This window comes from Odocoileus virginianus, chromosome 14 (assembly GCF_023699985.2).
Source record: "Odocoileus virginianus isolate 20LAN1187 ecotype Illinois chromosome 14, Ovbor_1.2, whole genome shotgun sequence".
In the NCBI taxonomy this organism is placed as follows: domain Eukaryota; kingdom Metazoa; phylum Chordata; class Mammalia; order Artiodactyla; family Cervidae; genus Odocoileus; species Odocoileus virginianus.
The window spans coordinates 9,817,420-9,840,776 of NC_069687.1; the positions used below are offsets into that span (position 1 = coordinate 9,817,420).

Genomic DNA, 23,357 nt, shown 5'->3' on the forward strand with positions numbered 1-23,357 from the left:
AGGCTTCTTTATCAACACCCACTCCAGTAAGAGAAAAGAATATTGAGGATCAGACCCACTGAGACACACAACAGCAGTACCGTTGTGCAAAGTGTAGGTGCCAAATGCTCATGTTGGTAACGAACGGTGGTGGGAATGAGCGTGGAGAGCAGTGAGGGGCACGGGCATTGATCCATGCAACTGCCGCAGTGGAGGCTCCAGGGCACTCCTCAACGAGCCCGCAGGAAAGCTTGCCCCTCCTGAACCAAGCGAGACAAGGAAGGCAAACCGAGGGATGAGCCACAGAAGGTGCTGTTTCCGTGAGGAAGACTGAAAGCCTGAAGTCTGATACCTCCAGATGTGGTCAACTCTGCTGCCTCTTGCTTCTTCAGTTTGGGTCCAGACCCAGTCTTATTTTGAGAGAATTCCTGGGTCAGTAATAAAGTTAGCAATCATTTCCAGGCTTGGGGCCTTTGTAGGAGCACCTTTATAAAGGAATCAACCTTCCTGGGGACTGATGCTCTGCCTCTACATTCCATTTTGGTGCCTGCTGCGGACTTTATTGGATGATCTCTTGGCCCATCCAATAAGCCCTTCAACTGAAAGAGATCTCTGCTCTCCCCTGATCTCTTCCATCCTCTCCACCCAAGACTAACATCCATTTCCTAATATCTCTCTGCCTCTTTCTGGAGTCTCAGCACATTGTCTCTTTCATCCAGAGGCTCACTATGACTTCCATATTTCACTCTCCCATGTCTTGCCATCTTTTCTGCATACGAGACCTGGTTTTTAGAAGCACCACTATCAACACAATCACATCAGTTATATGTAAAAGGATATAATGGAAGATCACTGCTATTTCTTTTTTTTTAAATTTATTTTTTGGATGTGCTGGGTCTTGGTTGCAATGCATGCTTTTCTCTAGCTGTGTTGAGAGGGGGCTACTGTCTAGTTGGGGTGCATGGGCTTCTCATTGTGGTGACTTCTCTTGTTGTGAAGCACTAGCTCTAGAGTGTGTGGGCTTCAGCAGTTCTGCATGTGAGCTCAATAGTTGTGGCTCCCAGGCTCGGGAGCACAGGCTCACTAGTTGTGGTGCATGAGATCAGCTGCTCTGGGGCATGCAGAATGGAATCTTCCCAGACCAGGGATCGAACCTGTGTCTCCTGCATTGGCAGGCAGATTCTTCACCACCGAGCCACCACAGAGGCCCTCACTGCTATTTCTTCTCAGGCTCTAAGATTCCACGCTTTCAGGAAATCTACTCAGTGACTCTGCTTGCAATAGTAGAGCAAAATGATTGTTCAATGTTTTGAAATATTAGAGAGGGAATTATAGTCATTATCTTCTTATACTGTTGTCCTCAGATGTTCCCCTCAGAGAGGATCAGAGTCTAGGAATTGTTCTCTGTTCTCTGGCTGGAATCTCTGTAGGAAAGATGAAAGACGAGTTTTCCATTGTGTAGATGAGTTTTTGCTCCCTGATGCCCTCATCTCTGCATCCATCAAGGATTCGTATTATCAAGTGATCCTGGGTGACCTTTTTCTCACATTACTTTTAATTCTCCTTTCACATGAATGAGTTGACTTCATAGCCACAAACTCTGGGCGATGTTAATTTCATCACACAGAGACAAGTTCCAAAGCCAAATCTGAAGGGAAGGTGGAACAGATGACAGGGTAATAATAGGAAGCTTACAACAAAGCATCCAACAAGTCTGGGAAGAACAAGTCTTGATGTTGAGATGGAATGGAACAAATCAATGTCAACTGTAAAGCTATGTAAACCTCATTGACAAGTCAAAAACTATGGCAAAGAGCTGTCCTTGAAAGTTTACAAAACTGACAGATTAGTGTTTTAAACAACCACCGTGTCACCCTGGGTCACCTAGCAAGAAAGCAGATGACAGGAATCAGTGCCCCAAAGCGGAATCATAAGCACCTTTCCAGAACAGTTTCAATAAAATAAAATATAACAAACACCTTTTTCTGACCAACTCCAGTCTGTAAACTTCCATCAATTCTAGCCAATGCCTTGATATCCAAATAAAGCTTGTTTAACAGGGTGTGTGCTCATTTGTTCAGCTGTGTCTGACTCTTTGAGATCCCATGGACGGTAATCCACCAGACTCCTCTGTCCACGGGATTTCCCAGGCAAGAATTCTGGAGAGGGTTGCCATTTCCTCCTCCAGGGAATCTTCCTGACTCAGGGAAAGAACCCAAGACTCTTGTGTCTCCTGCTTTGGCAGGAAGATTCTTTACTACTGCACCACCTGGGAATTTACTTAATTCCTATAAGTGGCAGTAATCCATGAAATAAAGAAGGGCATATTTCTTAGGAGTTTAAGATGACGTAAGAATCCATTAAGTTGGATACCAAATTTAGTGATAATACTGTATGGCTGACCCTTACCTACATCATGATAATTTCTGGAACATTTTTAATGCCTGGTGTATAACTCAGAGGTACAAAATAAATCTTTACTGGTAACGGGGCCCTGATGTACACTTTGAAAATTGCCTACTAGTGATTGTTATGCCCATACCTACTTGGAAATAACTTTTATTTATGACACAGCCCACAATAATGACAATCAATACTTTAAGTGTTTGCTTACCATATATCATACTCTACCAAATGCTTTACATGCATTAACTTATTTATTCCTCACATTTGACTCCATAAGATAGGCACTTTATTTTCTAAGACATCTTAAATTTAAGGATGCTAACTAGCTTCCCCAAAGATTAACTGGGACTATAACTAAAAGTCTGTCTTAAATTAAATGTTCAGAACCTGGACTGCCTAAAAACTCTTGAGCATTTATTTGTATTGTTTTAATGGAGGTTATAGAACTAGGAACAATACCATCAAAATAAAAACACAAATCTCATTAATGTGGAATGCCTCCAGCTCACTTGTTCTAGTTTTTCTTGCCTTCTCAGATATAAAATATTGAAATTATTATGTCCAACCACAGACAGAATTATACTCAGTGCACTGTCCAAGTTCACACTACCACTGAAATATTTCCTTCTAATAATGGCCCTTAACTTTTGCCACTGCCAAAGTCAGATATATCCCATGAAGGCAATGAGGATGCTGAAGAATTATGCTCCAGTGTCCTTGCCTATATTTAGTCTGTGATGGAGAAACCAGCATTCTAATATTTAAAGTGCGAAAGAGGAAGTACCAGAGCCCTAGGCTCAGCTGAAATGAATGACTTGCAGTCCCTCAAATGACAGGTGGCGCTAGCGGTAAAGGACACACCTGTCAATGCAGGAGGGATGAGAGAAGCTGGTTCGATCCCTGGTTCAGGAAGATCCCCTGGAGGAGGGCATGCAACCCACTCCAGTGTTCTTGCCTGCAGAATTCCATGGACAGAGGAGCCCGGAAGGCTATAGTCCATAGTGTCACAGAGAGTTGGACATGACTGAAGTAACTTAATGCGCATGCACACACATACATACACAAATGAATTCTGACAATGCTCACTCTACACCAATTGTTTCCCATATCTACTTTCTTTTCTCCACTCTTCCCCTGATTCCAAGTCTAGGGAAAATGCCTCTTGGTCTTCAGTTTTATGCTGCCGGTCTCAACACTGACTCATTTAATTCCATCTGTTCTGTACATTACTGACCTCCCCCTCACTCCTTACACAAGAGAAAAAATGACCAGGACTTTTATAGTGCCAACAATGCTTTACTGAATTCACTTAATTACATACTTGGCTTCTCTCATAGAATATACATGTCTTCTTGGCAGGAACCACGTCTTTGCATTATCACCTTCCTGTCATCAAGCATTCAGTGCACTCCATGGATGGATGAATGGATGACTTAATGTATGACTCAAATAATGTTTGGGTCAATATAAGAAAGTGTGCAGTAGTGTGTCTGCATAGAGAAAACTTACCAATGCCTTTGATAAAATGTAGAAGGTGAGGCTAAATTATTTTTGTGGCATTTCCAATACAAAATTCCTATAATCTTTTTCATGACTTTCTCTCTTTCCATCCCACTCTCTCTCACTCATTATATGCCTTTGGTACATTAAGTACCACTGTGATACTGTGATTTACAATAAGAACTGTATCTTTGGTCTTCATCCCCATTTCCGTTGCAGAAACCCTTGGGGTTTCACAAGTGGTAAGAATGTGACAAAGGTGTCTTGTTCAATTAATGAGATGACTTTTGGATTACACCTAAGGACGGGGGCTGGTTTGGAGGAGAACCAACATTGTAATTAAAGGATTGGAAAGTTCAGTTTCAGCCCCCAGACCTCTGGGAAGTGGTGGGGGGCCTGGAGATTGAGTTCAACGGCCAATGGCCAATAGCCAATAATTTAATAAACCATGCCTATGTAATAAAGCCTCCATAAAAACCCATAAGAATGTGGTTTCGCGATCTTCTGGGTTGGGGGACACTTGGAGATTTGCAGGGAGGAACCACCTCTGAGAGAGTCCTGGGCCTTTTCCCCAGACCTTACCCTATGCCTCTTGTCCATGTGACTGCTTCTAAATTATATCCTCTTATAATAAACCAGTGATCTAGTAAATAAAATGTTTCTGTGAGTCACTCTATCCAATTAACTGAACCCGCAAAGGAGGCTGCTCGAACACGCAATCTGTAGTTGGTCAGTTGGCTAGAAGAACAAGCACCAACTTGGACTTTCCATTGGCGTATAAAGCGCATTGGGAGGGTAGTGTCTGGGGGTAGGACCGAGCCTTTAGCCTGTGAGATCTGACGTTGCTATCTCCAGGTAGACAGTCTCAGAATTGAGCTGGACTGTAGGACAGGCAGCAGGTACCAGAGAATTGTCTGCTGTTGGGGGGGGGAGGAAACCCCACACTGAAATGGACAGCAGGGTCATAACGCCCCAGTCTGCTGCTCTGATCCCCACTGACACCACTCTCCTTCTGGCCACCAGGATCTTTGCCCAGAAACCTAAACTCATTGTCCTAATTAGAGTGTCCACCTCTTGTTCAGACCTGCCTTCAACCTCTTTTCCATGATACAGCCCCAAATCACCTTTAAAAAATTTAATGTGATTCTGTATTCATCTACTTACAATCTTTCAATGACTATTTCCTAAGGATAAAAATTCCTAGTTCTTAACATTCAATCCTCCAGTGGCTGAACACTTGGTAATAGTAAAGGAAATATCCTTACCACAAGCAGCATGATGTCTCTCTTAAGTCTAGATACTGAGAAATTGAATGTTTTGAATCAATCTGTCCCTATTCATATTTTTCTTTTGTTTCCACAAAACAGATTCTTGTAAGTTACAATGCTATGATTAATTTGAAATTATAGACATAACCTAAAATAACTGAAACTTAACCTTCTCACCACATTTTCTTCCAAATTTTACCACTGTTTAATTATAGATATACAGAAGTAAAGTTTAGAAGAAAATTATCAATGTAATCAAACAATTAACTTGTGTGGTAGTTATAACCCATTTACTCCCATGTTCAGAGATATTTTCCCTTTGGCCACCAAAAAATATATGTAATGATTTTCGGAGCAAGAAAGACCATTTCTCTGATTTTAAGAAAAGCATCAGGAAGTACGTGCTTTCACTGACCTAACTCTCAAAGCTCCCTTGCCAGATTGCAGAATCCATATTAAAACAAAACAAAACCTCAACTAGTAAAATTGGCATTGTCATTTACTTTAAAAAAATCGTCTGTTTGTCTTCTATTCATTTATTGGCTGTGTGGGCGGTTGCTCTGCGGGCTTTTCTTTAGCTGCGGCGAGCGGGGCCACTCTCTAGCTTCAGGGCACAGGCTCCTCATTGCAGTGGCTTCTCTTGTTGCACACAGGCTCTATGTGGGCGGCTTCAGAATTTGCACTGCCAGGAGCTCGGTTTTGTGGTTTCCCCCGCTCTAAAGCACAGAACTCAGTAGCTGTGGCACATGGACTTCGTTGCTCCGAGGCATGTCGGATGCTCCTGGACCAGGGATCAAACCACGTCTCCTGCATTGGCAGGCAGATTCTTTACCACTGAACCACCAGGGAAGCCCTGTCATTTACTTTTATGCTATATCATTCATGTGGCAGCATAATCAATTTCCCCATGATTTATCATCTTCCTAACACAAAATTACCTAAGAAAGTTTAGTGATAGCTCTGAAGTATTCAAAGTGCCAGTCATTACTTCAGGACCAGGAGATGTGTCATTTCTTCAGTGGCTCCAAGATTCTAGAGAGTTCTCTCCTTAGCTCCTTGGAAATCAAAATCTATCTCCAAGAATCTGGTGATATTGCTGCTTAATTTCTTTTCAGTACTATAGTATCAGGTTTCTCTGGCACATAAACGAAACGCATAGGTAACACTGCTTTCTCACTAACAGCAACCTCAGGTGGGGATTGAGCCATCAATGTTGATTTGCCTGGAAACAAACAAGCTCCAATTATTCTAGAGTAATTATTCACATGATTGATTTCAAGGCAAGAAAAATAATACCTTTTCCATTCAAATTTCTAGTACCTACTACAGAGTAGGTGCCAAATAAACATTTATGGAATGGATGAATAAATTAACAGTAGGGCAACAGATATTTATGTGCAAAGCTTTCTGCAAGGTGCTGAATGACACAAAAAGAAAAGACGTGGGTACAAAATTAGTTCCTGTATGGATCCTATGATGGTTAATTTTATATTTCAAGTTGACCAGGCCTAAGGGATGGCCAGACAGCTGGTAAAACATTATTTCTCCATATGTCTCTGAAGGTGTTTCTGGAAGCATCTAGCATTGGAAAGAGGAGACTAAATACAGAATAAGATCACTGTCACCAATGCGGGATGGCATCATTCAAGAAGTATTAATTATAATATTCAAAACAAGAGCACTCTGGTATAACTTTTTAAAATACAAATGGGGCAGCAGAGTCTGATTCTCTTCTTCATTTCTTATCGTACTATGGCTTCAATTAAAAAAAATATGCTTTACACTATTTTCAATGTTCATGACTTGAACATTTCGTCATGATCCTTCGTAACACAAATCCTGTTAAGTCTAGCAAAACCCTTTGGAAGTACATCATCAACTAGAGTACAAGTAAAATACTAAATTTTGGAGAGAGGGATTTAAGTGAAGTTCAAAGACAACATCCAGTTAGGGAGGATAGAAAGGGCGACAGAAAGAAGGCAGAAAGTTGAGAATGAAGAAACCAAGGACAATGGCACAGCAGAAGGTGACCCCTGAGCTGGGCAGGAGAGGTTACCTTCTGACCACGTGAAGTGGTAGAGGAAAAGTGCCACAGATGGACCAGCATGAATTAAAGCACAGAAGGAGGCAACCACTGGCCCTGGGCCTGTGTGTTTCAGGGAGTCATGAGTTCAGTTTAAGGGTCAAGCAAGACTGCGTATCAGGCAAATCAGCTTGGAAGTTTTGACTTAAGGAATGGGGTGTACTCAACAATGATCCCGATTTTCATTATTTATTGTCTATGATGCAACATCACATCTCTCTCCAGACTCCAAGTTAGGAGTCCTTTGTACTTTTATTGAGCTCACCTGCTTCACGGATAAGAAAATACTTAACAAAACTTAGTTTCTGTTTATTTTGTTCTTGCATTTTACATCTGAATGTCGACAGTTTTAACCAAGATCCTATATTACGTAATAAGGATATTGAACAGCAAGATGCTACTCTTCCTGTCCCTGAATGCCCCTGTCAACTGCAGAGATTTTTGATGATTAGCTGGACACAGTCAAGTCCTGTGGGTTTGAGGCACAGATGGCTACTAGCTTCTACAACCAGAGAAACAGTCCCATTTGTCTTCTGCTTCATGTATATGGTCGACATTTCTTTCTGGTGAATTCTGTATCTTTCACAGCTCCCTTTCTTCATTGCCTCCAGAGTAGGTTTTAATTGCTACTGTTACATCTACTGCTGACTGATAGACCCAAGGTTACCTATAGGGCTGACATCAGGCAAGAGGGAGTTACTATAATTGCACCAAGCTATAATAGCTATAATGATTTTACTATTTGTATAATAATAGCTGTTAACTATTACTCTAATTATTTTATCTTCAAATGACCCCATGAATGATTTAGGTTATGAAACAGAATTTGTTTGTGTAAAGAGGAGGGGACTGGCCATCAGAGAGGTTAAGTGAATAATTCAAGATTACTCAGTTAGTAACATAGCAGAGACAATAACACAGTGATAGCTAGCCCAGCGGTCTTTCCTATTCTTGACAAGGTATTTGATATGCATACCAACTCATTTGTTTCATCCATGAAATATATTTCCCCACAGCTTAGGTAGTAATATGGATACATTCAAAACATGAAAGTTCTTAAATTAACTTGTTTAAACACAAATAGAACAAGTAGAATTGATCCTACTTTTCATTCCTATCATACAATAGTTGATTTAAAAATACCCTCTTTACTAAAGTAATTTCATGGCTTGAACATTTCATTGTGATTCTTTCTCTAATCAACTTCCAAAGACTGGATTGAAGGCTGTTTTCAGTGTTAGTTTCTTTACCTTTTGCTTTTTTCCTTTCTAAAATTTCTCTATTGGAAAAAAGTCAAGTGAAATCTAACAAGGAATACATCCATATTTGCATCCTGAAATTCAAACAAGAACTTGCAGGAATGTCGTGTTGATGACTGTACCACAGTTGAGATAGTCTGTTATATGTCGAAACAAGATGAACCATGACCCATCAATCTCTTCCCTAGTCATCATCCTCCAACGTCTCCCCAACATGTGGCAGTGTCTTAATGGATGTGCATTATCAAAGCAGGCTTTTCTGCCATCATAAAGAACAGTGTACTGGGGCATCTGGTACACTGAATTTGTCACACTGCAGACAAGCTAATCTCATTATGGGAGCCCACAGGGGAGAAGAGAAAAGATCCCCATTTAGTCCCTATGTACTACCAGGAGACCCATCAAGGCAGTTGGGCTAGCTCATGATACAGCAGCTTCTAGCAAATTAGCAGCCCATAACAACTTAGTCATAATGAGCTGCAAGACCCTGCACCATAAGCTCCAAGCCATTAAAGGGAATTCAAGTACATGAATTCGTGTACACAGTAGAACCTTAACATCTGTCTGTGCTAAGCCAATATTTTGCTTATGCCTTTTTAGGAACAGCAAAATTACCCTTGTGTCCCCTGAAACTAGGGACTGAAATTTCCATCAACTGCAGTTTTCACCTGCAAGATGGGGCAGAGCTGATCCACATCAGCCTCCCCAGCCATAGAGCTGGGCAGCAAGCCTCTCATTGTGGCAGCTGTTTTATACATCTTAGGCAGATATTCTCCCAAACCATTTCCTCTTGCTGTTCAAGTGGGAAAAGCAATAGTCTAGTCATAAATTAAATAGGCAACAAGACATGTGGATCCACGAATAGCCTAAAAATGATACCTAGTTAAGCAAAATAACTTAAATCATAACCTACTCAACTCAGCATGGAGAACCCCTCCCCCCACATTTTAATTAATTTAGGCCATTGCCTCTGTTTTTCCTGTTAAAGCAATGTACTCCTCTTCTTCCCACAGTGGGGTGAATATTCTTTAGGGATTCAGGAAATAAAACAGCAATAATGATGATGATACTATTGGGTTGGTCAGAAAGTTCATTTGGGTTTTTTCATAAGATGTTCAGGAAAACCCGAATGAACTTTATGGCCAGCTCAATAATAATAATACCACGACTATAATAATTAGTATTTCTATTTAATAGATGATGTCATAGAGTGATAGATTACCCATGGATAACTGGTTCTTAAGCTAAGGGAACTGACACTTAATATACAGTTTAAAGTATTTTCACAGAGTTTTATGTACAGGATGAACAAACACTCATGTGGATAATAGAAATTCCCTATTTTTATTGTCTTAAACAGTGAGTGTCTATGAATTACTTGGGCAGTGATTTCAAAATTCGTATCATTCCTCCTACCTCTAGATACTTCAGTTCAGTTCAGCTCAGTCTCTCAGTCGTGTCCGACTCTTTGCAACCCCATGAATCGTAGCACGCCAGGCCTCCTTGTCCATCACAAACTCCGGGAGTTTACTCAAACCCATGCCCATAGAGTTGGTGATGCCATCCAGCTGTCTCATCCTCTGTCGTCCCCTTCTCCTCCTGTCCCCAATCCCTCCCAGCATCAGGGTCTTTTCCAATGAGTCAACTCTTCACATGAGGTGGCCAAAGTATTGGAGTTTCAGCTTCAGCATCAGCCCTTCCAATGAACATCTAGGACTGATCTCTTTTAGGATGGACTGGTTGGATCTCCTTGCAGTCCAAGGGACTCTCAAGAGTCTTCTCCAACACCATAGTTCAAAAGCATCAATTTTTTGGCACTCAGCTTTCTTCACAGTCCAACTCTCACATCCATACATGACCACTGGAAAAACCATAACCTTGACCAGATGGACCTTTGTTTGCAAAGTAATGTCTCTTGCTTTTTAACATGCTATCTAGGTTGGTCATAACTTTCCTTCCAAGGAGTAAGCGTCTTTTAATTCCATGGCTGCAGTCACCATCTGCAATGATTTTGGAGCCCCCAAAAATAAAGTCTGACACTGTTTCCACTGTCTCCCCATCTATTTCCCATGAGGTGATGGGACTAGATGCCATGATCTTAGTTTTCTGAATGTTGAGCTTTAAGTCAACTTTTTCACTCTTCTCTTTCACTTTCATGAAGAGGCTTTTTAGTTCCTCTTCACTTTCTGCCATGGGGTGGTATCATCTGCATATCTGAGGTTATTGATATTTCTCCCGGCAATCTTGATTCCAGCTTCTGCTTCCTCTAGCCCAGAGTTTCTCGTGATGTACTCTGCATATAAGTTAAATAAGCAGGGTGACAATATACAGCCTTGACGTACTCCTTTTCCAATGTGGAACTAGCCTGTTGTTCCATGTCCAGTTCTAACTGTTGCTTCCTGACCTGCATACAGGTGTCTCAAGAGGCAGGTCAGGTGGTCTGGTATTCCCATCTCCTTCAGAATTTTCCACAGTTTATTGTAGATACTTAGCATGTAGCAAGATGGGTGCTGTAAATATCATTGTGCGTTTTTTAGATTTGTATTAAATTTCTAGATCTTTGTCAAAATCTAGATGCACTCAACTGCATCTAGTTCTAATCACCTTATATATAATGTCTAAACATCTCCCAGGATTTACATGTGGGTGGGACCTAGTGGGTCATTTACTTCATCATCTGTTCTTTTTGATGAGTCAGCATCTCAGTTTCTGGCTGAAAGCTACCATGAACAGCAGCTCAAACTTGCATGCCACTCCACTGAAAAACAGCTCTGCTTGTCAAAATCAGAATGTCTTCTAGTAAAAATCAAATAATTGATTCTGAATTCTGACTTCTAGTTCTGTCTTCTGATTGACTAAAGCATGCTCCTAACTTTTACATTGATATGCTAGACTGACCATATTTGAAAACTCATCTCTTCCGTTATTTAAGTAGGGGCAATTCAGAAGTCTCACCATCGCATTTGGAGGTCTTGCCATTCTGGCCACACTTCTGTTCTGTCCCTCTGGTTTGTAGATCCCCCCACCCTTAATACCCAACATTTCACACACTACTCCAAATATAGTCTGAAAAGTGCCAAGTACTTAATCATCACTTTCCTTGTAGCACTGAACTTGAACTTCCGTTGATGTAACTTAAAATACATTAGCTCTCTTCAGCTTGTCAAACAGTTGTCTTATATGAAATTTGAACTCAACCATACATGCAGTACTTTTCCTAAACTGCTGCCAATTAGGTTTCCATACAGGAAGCACCTCTGCAGTTGATACCTCTGAACCTGCAAACAAGGCTGGAGATAAACCTCAAATTTTCAACTTTGCTTGTGGCTCATATTTTTCAATAATTTAGGTTCCTCTTGAAATTTAATTCTGCATTAAATGTATGCATATTTCCTTAGCCTCTCACAATCTGCAAATTTTATAGGCTTGCTCTGAAGACATTAGCTCAATTTTTTGATTACAGTTTTGAATAGCACACACATAGCTCAAAGCTTCTCTAATGCAGACTCTATTTCAGATTCTTAACAATCTACTAAACAGTGTATCCAAAGGGATGTATAAACCCAGGTTTAACACATATCATCAGCACACAAAACACAGCACAAACCTTGGATTGCTTTCTAGTCCCTAGATGGAGCGCACTGTGACGATGGCATTGTCTTACTGACTCCCCATCTGCAGAATGCCTAGTAGTTCCTATGCACTCATTTGCAAATGATGAATGATCATTCACAATTGTATGATCACCTATATCAGTCACCCTCAATTCTGGTTATAATCAAGGCAGAGGGTTTTAAAGGGACAGATGGTGGAGCTTTACAAGTATACCTATTCCTCATATCTCAGGTTTTGAATTTGAATTTGCCTGTTAATTTCGCAACACTGCTGAGCTGTGTAACTCAGATGTAAAGGCTGCTGCTGCTGCTAAGTCGCTTCAGTCGTGTCTGACTGTGCAACCCCAGAAACGGCAGCCCACCAGGCTCCCCTGTCCCTGGGATTCTCCAGGCAAGAACACTGGAGTGGGTTGCCATTTCCTTCTCCAATGCATGGAAGTGAAAAGTGAAAGTGAAGTCACTCAGTTGTGTCCGACTCTTTGTGACCCCATGGACTGCAGCCCCCCCAGGCTCCTACGTTCATGCGATTTTCCAGGCAAGACTACTGGAGTGGGGTGCCATTGCTTTCCCTGAGATGTGAAGACATCTGTCTCTAAAGTGGGGTGCACCAGACAACCCTGCATGGTTGGGGAAGCAAAAGCTTGAACTGCATTTTAAATCACTGTTCTTATTTTCAAAATGAGATTTTAATACTTTCTAACATACAAGTTTTGATACAGTAATATAGTTATGTCATGCAAATAAATCAATATATAATGGATATTCCTGTTCAAAGACTTTTATTGATCAAGGAATGCAAATGACAAAGGCTGGAAACCCTTGGATGGGAGACACACACAAGATGGGCCACTTGTTGTTGTTGCTGTTCAGTTGCTAAGTTGTGTCCAACTCCCTGCGATTCCGTGTACTGCAACATGCCAGGCTCCTCTGTCCTCCACTATCTTCCAGTAGTTGCTCAAATCCATGTCCACTGAGTCAACCATGCTATCTGACCATTGCCCCTTCTCCTTTTGCCATCAATCTTTCCCAGCATCAGGTTTTTTTCTAATGAGTGAGCTCTTCACATCAGGTGGCCAGAATATCAGAGCTTCAGCTTCAGCATCAGTCCTTCCAGTGAATATTCAGGACTGATGTCCTTTAGGATTGGCTGGTTGGATCTCCTTGCTGTCCAAAGGACTCTCAAGAGTGTTCTCCAACCACAGTCTGAAAGTGTCAATTCTTCTATACTCAGCCTCCTTTATGGTCCAGTTTTCACATCTGTACATGACTCCTGGGAAGCCGGAAAACCACAGCTTTGACTATACGGGCTTTGTCAGCTAAGTGATGCCCCTGCTTTTTAATGCACTGTCTAGGTATGTCATCGCTTTCAAGAAGTAAGCGTCTTTAAATTTCATGGCAGCAAACCACTCCAATATTCTTGCTATGAGAACTCCACGCACAGTATGAAAATTTGGGCCAAGAACCCAGGTAAGACCTGACCTTGTAAGCAGCTCTTTGAAGTAAGCAGCTCTTTGCAAAGAGGCCCTTTGTCCTGTCAATTTAGCAAAGCTAGATTTTAACTAACCCTTATACCAGATACCCATGCTTAACTAACCTCCAGCCCAAGCACACTTTTCAAATCTTTTAATCACAAAACACCTTGCCCAACCTGTTGATTCTTTTCTTAGATTAAAGAAGTATAAATGAAGAGTAAGTAATTTTCAGATGGCTAGATCTTTCCCCTCAGCTTCCCCTTCAGTTATCCTAAGAACAATCTGTGTGAACAAGATAGCATCTAAAGATCATCACAAGAGTCAGCAGGTCTGTACAGTGAAATACGATGAAGGCTCTGATCCACTCCCCAAATGATTAACAGCTACTAGTTTCCCCCTTTTCCCTATAAAAACTTCCATATGTTTGTGCTTAGTTGCTCAGGCATTTCCAACTCTTTGCGACCCCATGGACTGCAGCCCACCAGGCTCCTCTGTCCATGGGGTTTCTCAGGCAAGAATACTGGAGCGGGTTGCCATTTTTCTCTTTCAGGCTATCTTCCTGACCCTGAGATCAAACGCGTATCTCTTGAGTCTCTTGCATTGGCAGGCAGATTCTATACCACTAGAGCCACCTGCATGGCCAAACAGAATTTTTGGGAGAGATTTTTGGACACGAGTATGCTCTCTCCCAGACTGCTGGCTTCCTGTGTAAAGCAACCTTTCCTTTCAATCACCGCTTGCCTCTCACAGCTGAACCTGAGTTTGGTAACAGCCTCAGCCAATCTGCTCTGCTCCACAGCTAAATGGTGACAACTTAGCACCAGGAGGCCCTGTACGCGAGATAATACAACCCTGCTCATTTGGAAGGGATTACAGGACGGAAGCCTTTAATTTTGCAGGTACGAAAGCTGAGGTGCAGAAGGATTAACTGACTAGATTGAGAGCCTCAGCGCCCTTGGGAGACACGACAGGGAGCAGAACATGAAACGAAATATGGTTAATGGCCAGAGCTAGATCTGACCCCACTCCACTGCTCTTATTTCAAATATATTACCCCAGTAAGGAAGTAAACAAACCAACCAAAATCCGGACACAATCACAAAGAGAGAAAAGAAACAGAAAGAATTGGAGGGAGATATCCACTTCACTACATCTTTCAGCATCGCCCTTCTGTTGACTGACTTGGGGGAATAGCATTAGACAGCGTCAGATGAGAGCAGCAGTGACCTTTCTGAGCACCAGCTCACCCCTCAGGGAGCAGGGTCATCTTCCAACTTTTAACTCCTATAGAATTCTTCTTTCAAAAGTTGTGAACATCCACATTGTTCTAAGATGAGTAATACATTGCAAAATAATAATTCGAGGTGTACAGTGGGGAGACATCCACTCATGACTCGATCCAGCGACATGTTCTCATGCAGATGAAAGAGGAACTTACCACTTTATAAAAGCCATTGCCTTGCACCTGAGTACAGTGAGAAGTACGTCACTATTGTTATGGATAAAAAAGTTGTGTACAGAGTACACCCACATTTTCTTAAAATCTAACAACTGGAGCACACTGGAGCCTGCATGTCAAGCTAAGTCTCTGATCTCCAGACCCATGTTTTTCTCCTACTACAGCACAGCTAAGCGGCCTATTCATACTGCATTAAATACAGTGAGAATCTTTTTTCCAAATGAAAATGCATATTCTCAAAGTGTCTCCAAAGCATCAATGTGACCTGCAAATAAGGACACCACAAAGAGTTGCCCTGATTCCTTTTAAAAAATTAAAGTTAACAGGACGGTCTTACAGAACATGGGTAGCGATAAACCTGTTGGGTCTCATGCGGATGGGTGTATCTTCTGTGTCACCTAACATGGTGCTTTCAAAAGGAAGAGGAATGGGACCAATAATAGTTGTTGATTTATCGTCTGGCCCCTATGAAGATGATAGCTCCATGATGGCAGTGGCTTGGCATTTCTTTATTCCCAGCTTTTACAAGAGGACTCACAAGAAGAAGCTCAGTAAAAGGGGCTGAAAGAACTGCTTCACTATGTATGCCATTTAATTTAAAACATCCTTATGAGATGCTTTGGAAATATTGGAATGTGAAAGCATATTAAATGGAATGAAAATGAAGTGGACTGAGAAATGGGGCCAACCTCCTAAGATCAGGCCTTGGCCTGTGTGTACAGCATCCACCCTCGTGGCACTGAGTGGTCCAGTGGTTTCCAGGCCAACAGTACTTTCCCCTTAGTCTGCCTACATCCCTCTCTATTCTGTGTGTGCATGTGCAAACACAGCAGGGTGGAGAGTGGGCCTGCAAAAACACAAGACTGAGATTAATCACTTACCAGTGACCCCTCTAATCACTTATCTCCTATAACTTGTCACCTACATGAGTCTCCAAGGTGGCAGGTAGGACTGTTCCAATCCTATCCTGCCCCCAATTCTCTGCAGAGAACTCTCAAGTCGCTGACCTTCCACTTCCTATACAGCCAGTTTCTGCATCTGAGATTCAGGCGGTTCTCAGATGCTCATGGGCCTAGCAGTTTTCTAGCGAACCTATTAAAAATGCAGATGTCCAAGTCCAGCCTTTAAGACACTGAGCCAGGAAGCTGCATCTATAAGAGTTGCTTGAGCTGATTCTGATGTGGGGGTGGGAGGGTGCATTTCTGAGCACACCATGACCCATCTCTGAGCTCCAGACCCTGCAGGATTCCAAATAGAAATATGCTGGTGAGTGGGACAAAACCTTTTCCAGTAAAAGGGAGAGAAGGCTGGAGCCCCTGGGCTGAAGATGACAAGTTAAAAACAAACAAACAAAAAAACGGAGTGACATGCAATTGGGAGGGGTGGATAACCATTAAAAGGCAAAAATCAACAAAGATTTTCCAGAATCTAAGTGAAATGGTTAAACTGAGCAGTTCCACTGGATGGAAGGCTGAAGGAGAGAGCTGCAGAGGCAGACAGAGATTTAACATCTTACACTAATTTATCTCCGTGATCTTAGACCTACCACGTAACAAAACAATTACTCAGCTTACTGTGTCTCATGCATGTCTGTGCATGTGTTAGTCGCTCAGTCATGTCCAGGTCTTTGAGATCCCGTGGACTGTAGCCCACCAGGCTCCTCTGTCCAAAAAATTCTCCAGGCAAGAATACTGGAGTGGGTTTTCATTCCCCTCTCCAGGGCATCTTCCTGGCTCAGGGATTGAACCCAAGTCTCCTGCATTATAGGCAGATTCTTTACTGTCTGACACACCAGAGAAGCCCTTCTTATCCACAGAACAGGGATAATAGCTAACATATATAAGGTCCTTGTGAGGATTTAATGAGATATTGTAAGTAAATGCATAATCAAGAACATTGGATATGTTCAATAAATGTATCAATTATTATTTCAGAGGAATAATAAAATAAAAGGGTCAAGTTAATCAGTTTTTAAATTTTTTTTTGTTTTTTGATGTAAACTATTATTAAAGTCTTTATTGAGCTTGTCACAATATTGCTTCTGTTGTTTACGTTCTGGTGTTTGGGCCGTGAGGCATGTGGCATCTGAGCTCCTTGACTAGGAATCAAACCTGTAGCCCCCACATTTAGGAGGCAAAATCTTAACCACTGGATTGCTCAAGTTCCAAGTTAATCAGTTTTTAGATGAAGAAATGCAAAGTTCCTGTATAAGTCCATATACCTGGGGAATAAATAATTTCCTAAAGGGGAAATGTACAATATTTGACAAACGTCTCTGCACTCTATTTACCAAAACATGCCAGAACATACTAGAGTCTGCAAAGCAGTATCAGGCACAAGGCAGGATGAGGCTATAGCACAGCTTCCTGGGCTCTGAACAGTGGGGGAACAGTGAAATGAAATAGCCCAGCAAACCAGGGGCCTGTGATCTTGTAATCACAGGCCACAGGCCACATTCCACTCAATGTTTCCCTCTTTAAGTCTTTTTATCTTTATCTCTTTATGGGTAGTTTTTAATTTTTGGCAGAAGTTCTCCATGACAATGTAGGTGCAGTTAATCCCCAGACTTGGCATCCAAATTTAATTACCTTTCCCATTCCCATGCCAAATATACTATCTCCTACAGAACCCTATTACTGCTGATGAAAATTATCAGCAATTGGTTCAGAAGAGCAGGAGGGCTTGAAATGAACTGAAGCAGCTGAAACTCATGAAGATGGGCCATGTGACGAATAGGGAGGCCATGAAATAAATAACTACATTCTGATCCTGTCACTGGAGGAACACACATTCAAACATTACAGTCCACATGCAAATAGCAGCTGGGACTCGTTGCCATACCGGAAGGTTCAAATAATCTGCCTCATACTGAAATAATCAGACAGCTGACCAACACTTAAAATTAGTTTTCTTCTCCAAAAGTGAGGTGATACCATTGGAAACCAGAGATGAACTCAAAACTTTTATTCCTAGAGGAAATAACCTTCACATCTTTGAAGAATATTTAGAGACTAGAAACAGTCACTGTGAAATTAGCCACACTGTAGTGTTTATTAAAATCCTAGAACTTGCAGCGTTTATTTTTAAAACCACAAGTGCTGAGTTTAATTAAACGTGTCAAGTATATGATGAACTTGATAAGACAAAGGCAGGTGATTTGATCCACAATTTACAAAATATACCCAATGCTACTATGCCTTCTAGGAAACCCAGCATGAGATATGGCCAAATGACACAAGATACCACTGTGGGTGTGATTATAATTGATAATTCTTGTTGTTGTTATTTAGTCACTAAGTCTTGTCAGACTAAATTTCGGACCGCATGAACGCAGCATGCCAGGCTTCCCTGTCCTTCACTATCTCCCGAAGTTTGCTGAAATTCATGTCCATTGAATCAGCAATGCTTATTTAACCATCTCATTCTCTGCCACCCTCTCCTCCTTTTGCCTTCAATCTTTTCCAGCACCAGAGTCTTTTCCAATAAGTGGGCTCTTTGCATCAGGTGGTCAAAGTTCTGGAGCTTCAGCTTCAGCTTCAGCATAGTCCTTCTGATGAATATTCAGGGTTGATTTCCTTTAGGATTGACTGGTTTGATCTCCTTGCTGTCCAAGGGACTCAAAGAATGTATTTTGTTTTGGGGGTAGCACTTTATTTAATCAAACTGATGATTGAATATGATCACATAAATAACTCAGGGCATTGACTCTTTCTCTCATGAAAATAGACATTAGAAATATCAGGAAAAACATGAGCTCAAGACTGTACATACTTCTTTGAGTGTATCTTATGAAAAATACTTTGGAGACTATGCAGATAAATCACAGAACCTTAGGGAAAGCTGGACTATTACAGTGACAGCCACACCTTTTATGGTAGGAAGCAACCCAAAGCTACAGAAGCTGAAGACATTGGTCAAGTTTCCAAAGCTGGAGGCTGGACCAAGGGGAGCAGAAGCTGGGTTTTCTTGCTCAAAGGCCATCTGATGTCATAGACCATGCCATAGGAGACAAACTCGAACTCCCAGGGGAGTGTTTGTGCACAAGCAATTATAAATCTGCTTCTTGTATTTGGGCACTTTCACATTTAAGCCACAGTAACAGGTTGCAAGTGATAACTTTCAATATTCTCAACCTTTCTTTTTCTTTCTTTCAGCTTTAAACCTGTAAAGAATAACTATAGACTCTTAGAGGGTGTCTGAACTTTATAGAGTTCCCTTATTCTTTTTTTTAAAATTGTACTTAGCCTTTTTCTTTAATATTCATTTACTTTTTTTTACTCAAGTATAATTGTTTTGTTGTGAATAAATGTTGTGTTTATGCTGTATAACAAAGTGAAATAGCCGTTGCTATTATCCTGTTGCTAAGTTGTGTCCAACTCTTTGCTACCCCCATGGACCGCAGCACGCGAGGCTTTCCCGTCCTTCATTATCTCTCCGAATTTGGTCAAATTCTTGACTCGGTGATGCAATCCAACCATCGCATCCCCTGCACCCCCTTTGCCTCCCGTCCTCAGTGTATACCTGCATCCCCTCCCTCTTCAGCTTCCCTCCCCTCAGTCCCACGCCACCCATTTAGGTCAAGATCTAGATTATTTTTAAAAATCTGAAACAACAATAAAGTAGAATAATATATATTTCTGTCACCCCTCAGTATCCTTGAGGAATTGGTTCTGAGAAATGCAGCAGATATTAAAACCCACAGATACTCAAATCCCTTGTATAAAATGGTGCAGTATTCCCAAGTAACATATGCACATCCTCTCACATGCTTTCAATTACCTCTTAATGATGTATAATACCCCATTCGCTTGCTTCAGTCCTGTCCGACTCTGTGACAATATGGACTGTAGCCCACCAGGCTACTCTGTCCATGGGATTCTCTAGGCAAGAATACTGGAGTGGGTTGCCACTTCCTCTTGCAGGGAATCTTCCCAACCCAGAGATCAAACCTGGGTCTCCTGCTTGGTAGGTGGATTCTTTATCACTGAGCCACCGGGGAAGCGCCTTTATAATACCTCAGTTCAGTTCAGTTCAGTCGCTCAGTCATGTCCGACTCTTTGCGACCCCATGAATCGCAGCATGCCAGGCCTCCCTGTCCATCACCAACTCTTGGAGTTTACTCAAACCCATGCCCATCGAGTCGGTGATGCCATCCAGCCATCTCATCCTCTGTTGTCCCCTTCTCCTCCTGCCCCCAATCCCTCCCAGCATCAGGGTCTTTTCCAATGAGTACCTAGTACAGTGTAAATGCTATGCAAGTTGTTGTAAATAAAATGTAAATATTTTATCAATAGTTGCCAGGATACAGCAAATGTGCTTTGCTTTTTGGAAGTTTCTGGAATTATTTTCTCTCAAATATTTCGATCTGCAGTTCATTGAATTATGAATGCAGGACCCACCAATAAAAAGAGCCAACTATACTCAGATTTTCATTTGTTCATTCAGCAAATAGGCAGGCATGGGTCTAGGTGCTGGGAATGCAGCAATCAAAAAATCAGACAAAAATCCCTGCCCCTTTTGGACCTTGCATTCTCATGGAGAAAGTGAACATTGAACAGAATGGACAGGTGTATTCCGTAGGGCGCCATCCTTGGTAAAGGCAATGGAGAACAGTAACTCAGGAAAAGATGGGGAGGGAATTTAAATAGAGTTCTCAAGACTGAACTCATTGACAAGGTGACATCTGAGCAAAGATCTGAAAGAGGTGAGGAAGCGGAGCACAAGTCTGGTGTGGATTGGGGTGAAAGGGGGCTGCTGTGTTTCAAGCAGAGATAAAGGGCCAACGCAAAGGCCCTGTGTTGGGGTCAGGAACCAGGCCAAGCAAAGAGTTCTGGATGCAGGAGCAAAGTTAGCAAGGAAGAAGACCTTTAGGAGATGTGAGAGAGCCGGGGTGGAGGCAACAGGCCATAGATGGGCCTGTTGGCCACTGTATGGCCTCTGACTTTAATTCCACGTAGAGAAGTAACATGATGTGCGTGCTGCGTGCTCAGTCACTTCAGCCGTGTCCGACTCTTCATGACCCACAGACTGTAGCCCGCCAGGCTCCTCTGTCCATGGGATTCTCCAGGCAAGAATACTGGGGTGGGTTGCCATGCCCTCCTCCAGGGGAATAGTAGCATGATATAATTTACATATTCATAGGGTACCTCTGACTACTATACAGAAATAATCTTTAAAGGGATTCATTACCAGTTATTTTGTACAAGTCACTTAAACTTTTTTCTTTATCTCAGATTGGAGGATCGAATAAACATGTCTTAATGTATTGCATAGACCTCAGGGCTATTTCATGCTCTCCTTGGCCACGCCCCCATGACAGAAATGACTTTACTGGGTGAGAGTTACTAGTTCTCTCATTTGCATCCCCATCAGATTCTTCAGTTCTTGGAACCTTGAAAATACCTCTTCTCAGTGTTGTACCTGGCATCTCATAGGATGTTTAGCACACAGGAGGGACTCAACAAAGATGTGGTGGATAGAAGGTATTGTGAAGAATCAGAATTATAAAAGAGCTATAAAAAACAGAACTCTAAATCAGATTTCACATGTTAATAAGCTCCACGTAGAAACACAAATCTTTGTTTCAAAACCAACAAATCTTTGTACCAAAACCAACTGGAACTGTTGGTCATATTTACTCACTGTAATTCTGCAACTTGACAATATAATCAGCTCAGCTGGACCAAATCTGGAAACTCATGAGTAAATAAGAAACTATTTTTCTTAACTGTGTGCATACAACTTAACAGTAAAAGAGCCCAGAAAGGATTTTGCAACTTCACATCTGAAAATTTTCAGAATGTATATTTCTTTTAAATCATATTTTGTTTGACTCTTTGTTATGTTTTAGAATGTCACCTAAAGGACCTATTTAGCATGTTTTCAGATATATCCACATGATATAAATACCTAGATTTTAAACAGAAGTTACTTAAAAATAGTTTAAATGTCGTCCCCCACAAAAAATATTTATACTTGGCAATCTAGGGTAATAGAATCTTTGCAAGTCAGTTAACCTTTTATTTTTAAAAAAACTATTGGATAAAATGCACATACTATGCCTTATAGTTTAATGTCACTTGGATCATCACATTGGTGTTACCCAAAGTGAATGCCTAGAACTATATTCCTGAAGTGAAGCTTAATGGTCATTTACCTTCATATTTAGGCAGTATTGTTAATAACAGCCAATATATATAGAAAACACTTTCAAAGGTCAAAGTTTTCTCAAAACATTATCCTCAATCTATACCACTCAGGTTTACTTCCATTCCTTAAAAATGAACAGATTTCTTATCCTTAATATGATAACATACACTTTTAACTTTAACTGAAATGAAATATTTATTAAGAAGTACCCCCAGAGTATATGGGACTCTTTGTTAGCATCTTTTAAATTTATTCATGCTAGGCAATTAAAACACTAAAACGTGACAATATATTTCTGATAAAAACGAATCATTTCTTTATGTCAACATGGTCATTACTTGTACTTAGGACTTGGGTTACCAAGTCATTCAAATTTCAAATATTATTAAGCATGTAGAAATGCTAATTTCTGATTAACATAAGTTGAAAGTCAATCTGTTTCTCTTCTCCATTTGAAAATAATTTAAAGAAGAAAAACCTAAAGTCTTTACAAGGCATTCCATTTTCCTGTACTCACAATTCTACAATGCATGTGTCTCTTACAAATACACAACAAACTAATGTACAGCAATCATAAATTGTCATCTGTTAAATTGTCAGCATTCTGAAATCAATTTGTTTCTTTAAACTCTTGAGCAGCACAAATATTTTAACTTGAGCAGCAACACAGGTGAAATCTATGAAGTCATTGTAAATTTGGTCGATGATTCTCTCAACAAGTTTATCTGAACAAAAGCAATCTGGAAACACTTGTATGGTAAAGGTGTTTAATAATGATGGGATGTCTGCACCCCATTTACACCTGCGGCATTTAGAATGATCAAAACATGTAATTATTATATTCTAGTCTCAATATAAGCTCATCAGTGAGGACTACATTATCTCTACAAGAGACCAAATTATCTATGAAAAAAGGCTACGCAATGCAACAAGTTAGCTGTCCAATATATTGAATTTCTACAGTTACTTTACACAGTGTCACTGGTTGGATGATTTTTGTGTCCTTACTCTCTATGAAAAATTTCTTTCTGGGTGAGTTTATTCATTCAATTTTGCACCGAAAGGGGGAAAAAAAAAAGACGCACAATTTACAAATCCGTTTTTAATTGCTAGATAATCCTCACTTAATTATAAATGGCTACTTCCATGGATAATCATAATTTCCATG

The 23,357-nt window shown here is 41.0% G+C and overlaps 1 protein-coding gene across 8 annotated transcripts in view; it reads right to left on the bottom strand.

The window, feature by feature from the left end:
• Positions 1-23,357, bottom strand: part of CTNND2 (catenin delta 2) — a 1,048,486-nt gene that overhangs the window by 671,101 nt on the left and 354,028 nt on the right. The window lies entirely within an intron of this gene.